This window comes from Zalophus californianus, chromosome 10, assembly GCF_009762305.2.
Source record: "Zalophus californianus isolate mZalCal1 chromosome 10, mZalCal1.pri.v2, whole genome shotgun sequence".
NCBI lineage: Eukaryota > Metazoa > Chordata > Mammalia > Carnivora > Otariidae > Zalophus > Zalophus californianus.
The window spans coordinates 51,942,548-51,955,481 of NC_045604.1; the positions used below are offsets into that span (position 1 = coordinate 51,942,548).

Consider the following 12,934-nt stretch of genomic DNA (forward strand, 5'->3'; position numbering starts at 1 on the left):
ACATTTGAGATGTCCAAACAAAACCTGTGAGGGTTGGCCCAAAAATATTTAGGGAAAGAAACTCCTGGAAGCAAGAGGACTTCCTGCCTGTCAAGGATGGATGGGCTCTGAGCAGTGATATTTGGGTATTGTCATAAATCTCATGTGATTTCATAGCCACAGATCTAGCTCTGCCACAAGAACATCTTGACCTTCCAGGTAGAAGGGTTGGGGCTCCTCCTTTACACTTTAATACATTCCTTTGAGTACTCAGGAGTTCACAAGTATAATTTCCCTCATGAACCCCAATTCATAATCCCTTTATGGGGAGGGAGAATTGTCATAAACTCCAAACATAAGCTTCAGGTGGAACCTCATCTTCACCCTCTCCTTACATATGTGGCCCAACTATTCTATCTGGAAGTAGTCCTATAGGTCAAGAGTTCACAAGCCACAGAGCTCTGGAAAGAGTGAGGTCACACTCAGGTCAGATGAAGAGCAATATTAAGGCAGAACAATCACACACTTCCTAGGAGACCCCATTTCCATATGTATGACTGATTTGGATAGAAGACTCTATAAAAATAAGTTTCTGGAGATATTGGAACACATGAATCATCCCTTTGACTCTATTGCAAGCTTCTTGAGAGTGCAACCCATATCTGCTCCTTGTTTTTATCTCCACAACTCTTGGAATAGTGGTAAATATTTGAACGAATGAATGATAAATATTTGGAGCAGCAATGCTGTTCCAGTGACAAATCGACACCATCCATTCATATTACAGGAAGGCTTTTACTTTTCTAGGTGAAAAGTTCTTGGCTCCTGCTAAGAAATTACTTGAAGGACAAGATAATTCAACACACTATTCCCTGGTCAGTTTCAGCAGTTTATCCCACTTAAGGTTTCACATTAAAAAAACATAAAAATAACTAATCTAAAGAATGTAATAATAGGGTTGGCCAGGGCCCATGAATCCCTAGAAATGTTCTCATGAAGTCATTGTAAAAACCCAATGTTGTGTGTCTAAGTGGTGTCCTGGGTGAAAACACAGTTCCCTCCCAGGAGAGGTGACTTGGAGCATGAATAAAGTTTTAGCTTGCGTTAGAGAGGTGGGCATTAAGAAATAACTAGTTTCAGCTGACCAGTTCCTGGGCCCCAAGTACCCTGCAGTCTGGCTTCTGAATACCGCTACTCCAATAAAACTATTCTAAGGTTGCTGACAACTTCTTTGTAGGTAAAATCAACAGCCTCCTTATTGTCCTTATTTCACATCATCTTTCCACAGCTTTTGGTACCTACCGTGCACCTGCTCCTTCAAATCTCTTCTTCGTAGCTTCTGGATACTCGTTGGATTTTCATTACTATTCTAGTTGCTCCTTCTTAGCCTCCTTGCAGTATCCTCTTGCTCTGCCCATCTCTAATCTGTTAGTGTCCTCTAGTAGTTATCTTTGGCCCTCATCCAGTTTCATCTAATCTTCTGACAATGACTCCAAATCTTCATTCCCTACCCTACTGACCCAGTTCTTCTCAGTTAGCCTCTACAAGGACATTAAACACTAGTGCCCTTAGGCATCCATTGTATATAATTAATTAACTTCTTTCCTGTGTATCTAGAATAAGAGTACCTATCAACCCCATCTTGGGGGAGAATTGAGAAAATAATCACTTGGATCATTTCCTGTGGGGCTTAATGCTCTTTAAGAACCCTATTGAGGCTGGTTGACACTGGTCCCATAGAGCCAACTGCCTAGGAGATATCTCCACTTGGCTGTTTCACAGCTACCTCAAAGGCCACACTTCAACAATAAACCCATTGTTCCTTCATATTTCCTTTTCTGCTTTTCCCATCTTGATAAAGACCATCATTATATTACTAATTCCTGATTCTTCTATTTTTAGACATAACCTATTGATTTTCTACTTTGGAAGATGAAGAGTGTTCTCTCACACATGCCTGTTCCCAACATACACTTTCCATCTCTCCATCCTATTTGTAGTTTAGAATTTTAGTAGCATAAATATCCTGTGTTTATATTATTATAACTATGTAAACACATTTCATAACTGAGTTATGTAATATATGATAATTACTTTTCCTTTATGGCACAACTTTCTGTTTTCCCAAGGTTAGTAGTTGTTTTTCATTTGTTTGTTTATTTGCTTGGATTTCTATGGATATACCCTTAATTTTTTCTGTGTACTTATCTGTAATTCAGCTTCAGAGTCTCCTCTAAATGTGTAAACATGTAAACAACCTTAATAAATTAGACTTCCTACAAATTTTACTTCCTTGAAGGAAGTGTCTATAGATGGACTTTGGTCTTCATTATTGATATCTCACTGGGTTCCCCATGGAGGACCTGATGTCAGTACATTTATTTATTTATTTATTTATTTTCTTATTTATTTTTAAGTAGGCTTCATGCCTAGTGTGGGACCCAATACGGGGCTTAAGCTCATGACACTGAGATCAAGACCTGAGCTGAGATCAAGAGTTGGACGCTTGGGGCACCTGGGTGACTCAGTCGGTTAAGCTGCTGCTTCTGCTCAGGTCATGATCCCAGGATCCTGGGATCAAGTCCCACACTGGGCTCCCTACTCAGTGGAGAGCCTGCTTCTCCCTCTCCCTCTGCCCCCCCCACCCCCCTCATGGGTATGCACTCTCTCTCTCTTGCTCTCCTTCTATCTCAAATAAATAAATAAACAAAACTTAAAAAAAAAAAAGGAGTCAGACACTTAACCAAATGAGCCACCCAGGTCCCCAGTGTCTGTACCCTTAAATCATTTTTTGTCACTTGGTCACATTTTCAGAGAAGGCTCTTTCCAACTCTCTCCTGAAAGATAAAGATAAAATTGTCAAAAAGAAAAGATATAGTTGTCAAAATTTTGAGAGCTTGATAGGAGATCGAAGACTGGAGTTCACATCTCTGAGTATGTAAATTTTCACTGACTCACTGTATTTTTAATATGATATCCCCATACTCAACTCTATATGGTATCAATTTTACCCCTCAAGAGAATAACCTTCTTGTTTTCTGTAAGAGTGGAAGTGGGAAATCATCTTCTGATATAGATGGAGAAATTATTTGAGGGTCCAACTCTTTGTTTAAAATAATTTGAAATGATTTTTCTGGTTTTGGTTTCTCCTTTACCTCTACTTCCAGAGTGTCCATTAACTCTGATTTCTGAGATTTGGGAGAGGAAATCTATGGTTTAAATCATCTTCCTATTTGGTTTTCCTCACTGTTTATTTAAGATTAGAATTCCACTTTCTCCAATCTGCTAAATCAATTGCCACTCTTCCATATATTCCCTAGCTTCTAAAATTTTGTTATTGTTCTGTATTTTTCCCTGTTCTGTTTGTTCTTATAGTTTATCTATTCATAAAAATCCCATTATCATCCCTTTGACAGAGTTTTGGCAGGGAGAGATATAATGCATTATCTTCTTTAAATAAAAGCTCCTTGGCCTTTTAATTATGTCACTTGCTACACTTGCAAACACACTCACTTATGCTTCTTCAAATGTACCGTTCTCTCTTTCTCTCAGTCTCTCCCTCCTCTCTCTCTCTCACACACACACATCTTTATGTGACTCTCTCCCCTAGGATGGCTTTTTCCACTCTCCTTGCCCCACATCTATCTGAAGAACTTCTGTTCATCCATCCTTCACCATCAACTCTCACCTCCACCAGGACATGTCCCAGACCCCCTCCTGTAATTCTGTAGCTCCCTGGACATCTCCCTCCCTCAGCTACTTATCTTCCCTGATAATAACTGCTCATTCACTTTTCTGTCTTATCCACTGGACTGCAAAGCACACTCACAGATCTCTCACAAGCCTTCTTCCTCCAGGAATGCTTCTGGCAGAAGGAGACACTACACGAGATGCTCCCCTAAGGCAGTGTTCCAAACCAAGAGAAGGCTTCATTCTTTTTTTAATAGTCTAAACCATTCTTTTTTAAGTGGTCTAAATCATTAAAAATTATTATTATTATTATTATTATAAAAGTCTCTTTCCTACTCTCCTAGAATAGTTCTCAAAGTTAGACCAGAAATTAACTGCCCTAGAAATTATGTAGTGCTTTGTAGTCAAAGCACTTTAGCACTCATCAATTAATTATGATAATTTACCATCATTAGCCAGCTAATTAAATTTGAAACTGAAGCTCCAGAGGAGAAAGACCAATTTAGAAATATCACTCCAGGCAGATGTCCATAGGCCCAGCTCCTCATTTCTTGACCTTCCATAAAAAATAGTGGGCTCTGGACTGGAACTAGGCCAAGCAACCATTTCATAGGCTCCTCCTTCTCATTATACAGGCCAAGGCCAGTGCTTCTCCTCTCCAGAGCTTAGACAACAAACACCCTGGGAATATCCTCCCAAGTGACATACTCATCATACTCAGTCTTATTTTCAGTCAGTAAAAAGAGGCTTTCTCTAACACACACACACAAAATGTAGATCTTCTCTGGCTCTCATTCTTGCAACAAAAGGGGGGATAAAATGGCTAGAGCTGTAAACCATGCAAGTCTTGCAGTGTTTGGAGGCTACTTAAAAAGTGGTCTTGTCGGGGGTGGGGAGAGGATGAAAACAATGGAATGGAAGAAGGGTCTTTACAAAACTCTATTTGAGGAACTAGTATTCTCATAATACAGTAGAGTCAGGCTCCCAGATTTATTTCTCTTCCATACATCAGAGTCATGACCTTTCACTTGTTATCTGTGGAGCTCTTCACTTCTCAGTGCAAAGGAAAGTGGAGGGAAAAATTACCTGGTATGTGTTGTGCCCCACTTATGCATTGAAATTGCTGGAAATACTCTCCTGGAACATTTTCTCCAAAAACAGTCTGATAAGGCCCCTTCTGCTTGTCGTGAGATGTTGCTCTCATATTTTATTAACAAACTCCCCCACCCCAAAATTGTAATCAGCCTGGCTTTTCTCATGTTCCCTTAGAAGAAAGGGAAGGTACAAATGTCTCAGGATGCAGAGATTTTCCTACAAACTCCAACATCTTCATTGCAGATTGTTATAACATGATTACATATCATGTAATATTAATAAAGATAACAGTAATGATAGTAACAGCAATTTTCAGGTGTTTTCACAGTTTTTATTAGAGCTGTTTAATACCTAATGACATAGTTATTTTATTATCTCCATTTTTACAAGGAATAAGGTTCTTGTAGAGAAAGTGACTTGCCCAAAGTAACAAAGCTAGTTGATGATATAGCTGAGATTCCAATCCTTGTCATTTGATGCCAGTTTGGACTGAGCTACTCTTAGTCTCTCTCTATCCACTGGGGTGCTTTTGACTGCAAATAAAAAAAAGTTGAGCTAAAAATCCAAAGGAAGAGCAGCCCTGGGTTTTGTTGATTCAGTGGCTCAGTGACATCATCAAGGACCCAGGTTCTTTTCATTTCTCTTCTCTATTACCCTCATTGTGTCAAATGTCATCCCCACACTCTTTCAAGATGCTGCCACAGTTCTAGGCATCACCTGTGTAGACAAAATCCAGAGACATAAAAGGTGCTATGTTTGTAACACATCCCTTTTTAAAAGTAGAAGCAACTTCCCCTCACCTGTCATTGGCCACAATTTCATCGCATGCCCTTATCTCAACTTGTCTATCACTTAGCAAGTGATACACACCATCTTGATTAGCTCAGACCAATCAAGATGCAATGTCCTAAGTCTGGAAAGAGCCCACTCCCTGCTGAAGAACATGGACTCTTAGAGGAAGAAAAATAAAATTTGTCAGCAAAGAAGAAAAGGGAAATGTTCTGGCATTGGCAACGAACAATGGTCATCACTCTTACCAATATGGCAGATTATTTATTTCCTAAAACATCCTGTTATTAAATAACAAAACAAAGCACCTGGTAATTCTATACCCATAATTGGTGTGTAGGGTTAATGGAATATGAGAAAAAGGTCAAAGTCCAGTATGGTTAAATACATATAGTGCTAGATCCACACACTGTAAAGGGAACTCCACTGACTAAAGTGAAGAGACCTGAGCTCTAATCTGACACTAACTGGGTGGTCTTAATCTGCCTAATCTTGGCTTCTTGTTTTACATTGGTTAACAATGCCTGCCTCTATCTACCTCACAGATTTTTCTTAACATAAATGGTTTACTAAATCATTATTGTTATTAAACTAAAGTCATTTTCCAATGAATACATGTATGAAGGAAGATTTCTGGTTTTGAAGACACACTGAGTGCTCATCCTGGGGGGCCCTTCCCACCCTTTCTGCCTCCTCCCCAGTTCTCAGAAAAACCTTGAGGTGGATCCTCTACCCCTGGTGCCTGGCCCTAAACCAAGGACCAGGATGTCTGTCAGTCAGCACCTGGGCTGCTTTTCTGAATTCACTGTAATGTACACATTGAAGCCCACTGCTTTTCTTTGTATTTTAGAGAAGCTGGGTGATGTGGGAAGGAGGGTCAGTGATCGTAGTGACAGTACGCTCTCCAAAATGAAGTCAGGGAGATTCAGAGGGAGCTAAGAGAGGGCTAACAATCTTGCTGCTCCTTTTGTAGATGCTTCATTAAGCACTTTTATCTCTCTCGATATTTCTGGGTATCTCTCCATTGCTCTTTTCTCTGGTCACATCTTTTGGACTGAGATTTGTTCCTGCCCCTCTTTACTCACTGAGTCACTAAGTCAAACATCATTGCTAGATCCATTCTACTGATGTGTAGTAGGTAAGAACACATCTTTCTTATTTACTACAGTAGTTCTGGCCATTGCTTTACCTTCATTCTTATAATTTAAAGTTTTCAGCTGATTGCCTGTGAAAGAACATATAATAAAACCATGTTTGATTAAACTGGAAGAGATATAGAGATCATCTGGACCTTTGCTACTCAGTGTGATCTGCAAATCAGCAACATGGCATAACCTAAAAGCTTATTAGCAATGTAAAATCTCAGGCCTGCCCCAGACCTACTGAACCAGAAACCACATTTCAACAAAATCTCCAAGTGGTTCATATGCAGATTAAAGTTTGATAAGTGCTGATCTAAATCAACTAACTACCTCATTTCACGGAGAAGTCAAGTGACTTCTCTAAGGTCTCATAGCAAATTATTAGCTGAACTGGGGTGGATCTCAGGTATCCTTATTACTAAAACTGCACCACACTACCTCTTAAATACCATCGATTCATTTATACTTAGCTACTTTATCCAGCTCTCATTTCCATATAGGAAAGTAGACACTGACATAAAGATATATCAGTATTTGGCATTCAAATTTCCTTCTCTTACCACTACTAACATTTTTGATAACATAGCTTCAGAGTTTTCTGCAGCCTTCTTAGATCTCATTGTTTCACTTAATTAATTCACTAGGGCCTGCTTTATTCTAAAATAATGACATGAGCAGAGTTTCTCTTTAATGTTTTTCTACTCACCTCTTCCTTTCCCGTCCCCTTTTTAAGACTCCATCAACTGGATTAGCAACTAGTCTATCGACTAATATTTTATTTAAAAATCCTGTACTTACCTCTAAAATGAAAATAATCTAAAGCTTTCTTTCTGTTTTAGTTCTTAGTGAAGATCATGAGATTAAAATTGTGATTGCTTTGCAAAATGAATTGGGGAGTTCAATAATTTTTTGTTGATTTAAAAACCTATAGATCTCTTTATTATTATGTTATGTTAATCACCATACATTACATCATTAGTTTTTGATGTAGTGTTCCATGATTCATTGTTTGCACATAACACCCAGTGCTCCACGCAGAACGTGCCCTCTTTAATACCCATCACCAGGCTAACCCATCCCCCCACCCCCTCCCCTCTAGAACCCTCAGTTTGTTTTTCAGAGTCCATAGTCTCCCATGGTTCATCTCCCCCTCCGATCTCCCCCCTTCATTTTTCCCCTCTTGTTATCTTCTTCTTTTTTTTTAACATATGAGGTATTATTTGTTTCAGAGGTACAGGTCTGTGATTCAACAGTCTTAACACAATTCACAGCGTTCACCATAACACATACTATCCCCAATGTCTATCACCCAGCCACCCCATCCCTCCTATCCCCCCACCACTCCAGCAACCCTCAGTTTGTTTCCTGAGATTAAGAATTCCTCATATCAGTGAGGTCATATGATACATGTCTTTCTCTGATTGACTTATTTCACTCAGCATAACACCCTCCAGTTCCATCCACGTCGTTGCAAATGGTAAGATTTCATTCCTTTTGGTGGCTGCATAATATTCCATTGTGTGTATATACCACATCTTCTTTATCCATTCATCTGTCGATGGACATCTTGGCTCTTTCCACAGTTTGGCTATTGTGGACATTGCTGCTATAAACATTGGGGTGCACGTACCCCTTCGGATCCCTACATTTGTATCTTTGGGGTAAATACCCAGTAGTGCAATTGCTGGATCGTATGGTAGCTCTATTTTCAACTTTTTGAAGAACCTTCATACTGTTTTCCAGAGTGGCTGCACCAGCTTGCGTTCCCACCAACAGTGTAGGAGGGTTCCCCTTTCTCCGCATCCCCGCCAACATCTGTCGTTTCCTGACTTGTTAATTTTAGCCATTCTGACTGGTGTGAGGTGATATCTCATTGAGGTTTCCTAATGAAGGATTTGATGGGTCATACTCTATGGCTCATCTATATTTTGAACATTTTTACAAGATTATCCTATTTGAAGGATCATAACTACCTATAATCAAAAGCTGAGTAATATTTTCTTAGACAAAGTATACTGACATGTTTGCACCTTTGAGATTTGTTACTTCTTGAGCAACTTGGGGCAAGGATGGAAGGATGGAGAAGGGGAAATATACCCCTCAGTCCTCCCACTCCATCCCTCATGACTTCCGTCCTGAAATATATTATCTCATGTTTATCTACCTATTGCTTCCACTTATGACACTTCCATTAGCATTCTCCAACTCTTTTTATCCCATAGGAAGCAGCTAAGGAAACAGGGACTAGGAGTCTTAAACTCCACTGCAGTATTTTCTTGGGATTTTTCCATTTCAGTGCCCTAAAGAGCATTTGGACAGCTCACAGTCATGCTCAGGTCACCTGACGAGGCACATGTCAGCATGCCCTGGAGCATCCATGGGTGACTCTGAGGCCCTCCCTGATCTGGAAAGATGTGGTCATGATTCATGTTTCTGCAGCAAATGACAAGAGGAAGAATAGAGTCTGCCACTTATTAGCAAGTGTTCCTGCTGTCCTTGTCCTCACACACTGTATTTCCCAGTTTAGAATTATCTCTTAACTTCAGGAACAACCTGCATTTAGAAGTTTCTGGGTAGCAAAGAAAAACCTATAATTTTATCACTACCACTCCTGCCCCCTAAGTTTGCTTTGAGAAATCTTTGTGATTGGAAGAAGCTAAGGAATATGCAGGAAGTCTGAAGAATCTTAAAATGTATTGCTCAAAGACAAATGTTTCCCTATCTTTTTTTTAGCTTCATCTGCATTTCTTTTTTTTATTTTTTATTGTTATGTTAATCACCATACATTACATCATTAGTTCTTGATGTAGTGTTCCATGATTCATTGTTTGCACATAACACCCAGTGCTCCACGCAGAACGTTCCCTCTTTAATACCCATCACCAGGCTAACCCATCCCCCCACCCTCCTCCCCTCTAGAACCCTCAGTTTGTTTTTCAGAGTCCATCGTCTCTCATGGTTCGTCTCCCCCTCCAACTTACTCCCCTTCATTCTTCCCCTCCTGCTATCTTCTTCTTTTTCTTTTTTCTTAACATATGTTTCATTATTTGTTTCAGAAGTACAGATCTGTGATTCAACAGTCTTGCACAATTCACAGCACTCACCATAGCACATACCCTCCCCAATGTCTATCACCCAGCCACCCCATCCTTCCCACCCCCTACCACTCCAGCAACACTCAGTTTGTTTCCTGAGATTAAGAATTCCTCCTATCAGTGAGGTCATATGCTACATGTCTTTCTCTGATTGACTTATTTCACTCAGCATAACACCCTCCAGTTCCATCCACGTCGTTGCAAATGGCAAGATCTCATTCCTTTTGATGGCTGCATAATATTCCATTGTGTATATATACCACATCTTCTTTATCCATTCATCTGTCGATGGACATCTTGGCTCTTTCCACAGTTTGGCTATTGTGGTCATTGCTGCTATAAAATGTTTCCCTATCTTGATTAACAGGTCAAGTAGGCAATTGCTTCTGTAATGTGGTCTCAAGCCATTAATCAACAAAAGGTCTGCCTACCTCATACATTTTCTTCTCTCTGACCAGAAATTCTGCCACTAATTTGCTGATGGAAGGGTCCTCCTTCTCTTTCTATGTTCAGGGATGGAGGGTACACAAGACAATACATCTAAATTCATGTATTGCACATTTTTCCCAGGACTAAACTTGCTCTGAATTTTTCACATATGTTCAGGAGGGTAGAGGGGGTACCAGGTGGGTATTGGGGGCTCTGGGGAGGAGGGGGTGGGAGGGGGAGAGTAAGCATCAGAGAGATAGAAACATTTTTAAACTGGAAAAGACTCCCATCCTAATGCTTTGCTCTGTAAATCAAGAAAGAGGCAAAGTTTGCAATGTCATTCAGCCTCCTCCAGCTTCGAGAATTTCCTTCTCTTAATGAGGCATCTCTTCCTGCAGCAACTGAATGGGAGAATAAGGAGGTATAGGGAAAAAAAAGAAAATCAGTGAACAACATCCTCTATGATAGCCCAAAAGTAAACATAGCAGTTTATTTACATACATGTTAATTTTATACAAGTAATCCCAGAATCATATGCTGCTTTTATGATTTCCTACATGTATATCCGTGGAGAAATACTCCTATTATTCCAGCACCAAAGGAGTGACAAACCAATTTGAGAATTACAATAGGATGTGAAATATGGGAACAGTGACAAGGCGGTCTCAGAGGTATCTGTAAGCACAGTTGTTAGTTCACTCCTCAAGTTCTGAGTCGAAGCTACAGAGGGAATCTACACAGACAGATTCAGGAGACTGAACTCCCTAGAGGATATGTTTATTCATCCATTTATTCACTCAACAAATATTAAGGAACCTGTACTATGTGGCAGGAATCCCTACTATTGGCTGGAGACTGGCAGCCCAAATATTAGTAAGACTGCTCTTGACAGCCGTAAGACAGAACATTATAATGCATCATGGTAAACTATAGTGGTAGAAACGGCAGAGTCCTATAGTAGAATTAAGAAATGGCATCCAACTTACAGAATTAGTTAAGCAAAGGTGTGTGTGTGTGTGTGTGTGTGTGTGTGTGTGTGTGTGTGTGTTGAGAAATAACAAGGCATGCATATGGAACAAAAGAAACATTCTGTTGCTGGAGAATAAATCATGAAGTGGATGCCAGGAAATAACCTGTAGAAGCCAGAAGAGCAGCAGGGATCACTCATGAAGAACCCTGTGTGCTATGTTAAGGAATGTGCACTTTGCTCTGTAAATAAAAACTGGGGAGCCATGAACAGAATTCAGTCAAGGGCATATCATAGCCAAACTTATTTATGAAGATGCAATTCTCTGCCAGCTATGTAGAGGATGAATTGGAGGAGGTAGGGAGAGCAATCAGGAAGTCACTGTTGTGGTTACAGGGTGATAAGGGTGATAAGTGGTTAAGGTTAAGAGGTGATAAGGGCCTGAACTAGGGGGGTTGCTGTGGGGATGAAGAGGCAGGAATAGGGCTGCGAGCTATATACGAGGCAAAACCAACCACATTTGGTAGTAGATTGAGTGGGGAGAGGGAAAAAAAGGGAGACGTTCAGGATGGCCCTCAAGTGTCTTACTGAATTTATTAGTAAATGGTGGGGCCACCAATCTAGAATATAAGAGGGAGGAAGTTTGGACTCAGCATAGCCATGTTAGTTTGGGGAGGGGGGTGCTAAGTGGCATCTAGGTGTAGATTTCTAGCCAGTCATTCAGCAGAAGGATCTGAAGGTCAGGCAGGGAGTTGAGATTTGGGAGTTAATAGCAGCAAGGTGGTGATTTAAACCATAAATTTGGATCCAGAGAGAACATGTAGAATGAGAAGAGAGCTGAACTAATGGTATAACTTTATGGAACACCAAAATGTCAGAAGCATCAGGAGAGAAGACTATCCAACCATAGGAGAACTAAAGGAAAAATCATAAAAAAGAACCAGGAAAGTGAGGCTATACAAGAGCCAAGATTCTAAAGAGATTCAATAACCTGCATCAAATGCACTGAAGTACAGCAAAGTGTGAGATCTTAAACATCTCATTGGATATGGTGGTTAAGAAATCATTGGTAAATTTAACTAGACCATCTGAATGGAAATGATGGAGCCAAAAGCCAAGCTGAGTGACATGAAAAGAAATGGGAATGAAGAAGTAGAGACAAAGTATAGCCCACTCTAAAGAGTTTGCATGAGAAGAGGAGAAAAGAGATTTGTTAAGAGCTAGATGAGGATGTGGATTCAAGGAAATATTTTAATATTGGAGGAAACTTGAACAAGTTGATAGACTTAGAGGGGTAGAAATAGAAGATACAGAATGTAGGGTGATAAATCATGTGACAAATTCCAGAAAAGGCAGTAGGCAACAGGATCTAAGGCACAGGTGGAGAGATTGACCTTGAAATGAGAAGAGAAACTTTCAGGACTGGAAGGGTTAGTAAAATAGCTGGAATGCTTTTTGCTGCAAGCATCAGAAAATACAATCAAAAGAATCTTAAACAATAAGGAAACATTATTTTATCAAGATGTCAATGAGCAGGATGGTTATGGGAAAGGTTGCTAATTCAGTGGCTTAACAATGTCATCAAGGACCCAAGTTCTTTCCAGGTTTCTGCATTGGCACCCTCAACACACCAGCTCACTCCCACCATGGTCAGATTACCACAGTATCTCCAGACTACATTGTTCCATAGAACAATATCCAAAAGCCAGGAGAAAAGAACTATTCCTTAGGCTCCATTTTGAGAGGGA

General features: G+C 40.0%; 1 long non-coding RNA gene across 1 annotated transcript in view; it reads right to left on the reverse strand.

Moving 5' to 3' along the window:
* Positions 1-5,092: 5,092 nt before the first annotated feature.
* The window catches only part of LOC113933003, a 46,503-nt gene continuing 38,661 nt past the window's right edge, over positions 5,093-12,934 (reverse strand). Inside the window, exon 3 of the long non-coding RNA XR_003523204.1 lies at positions 5,093-5,481. This is a non-coding gene — a long non-coding RNA (uncharacterized LOC113933003). The remainder of the gene's footprint in view (positions 5,482-12,934) is intronic.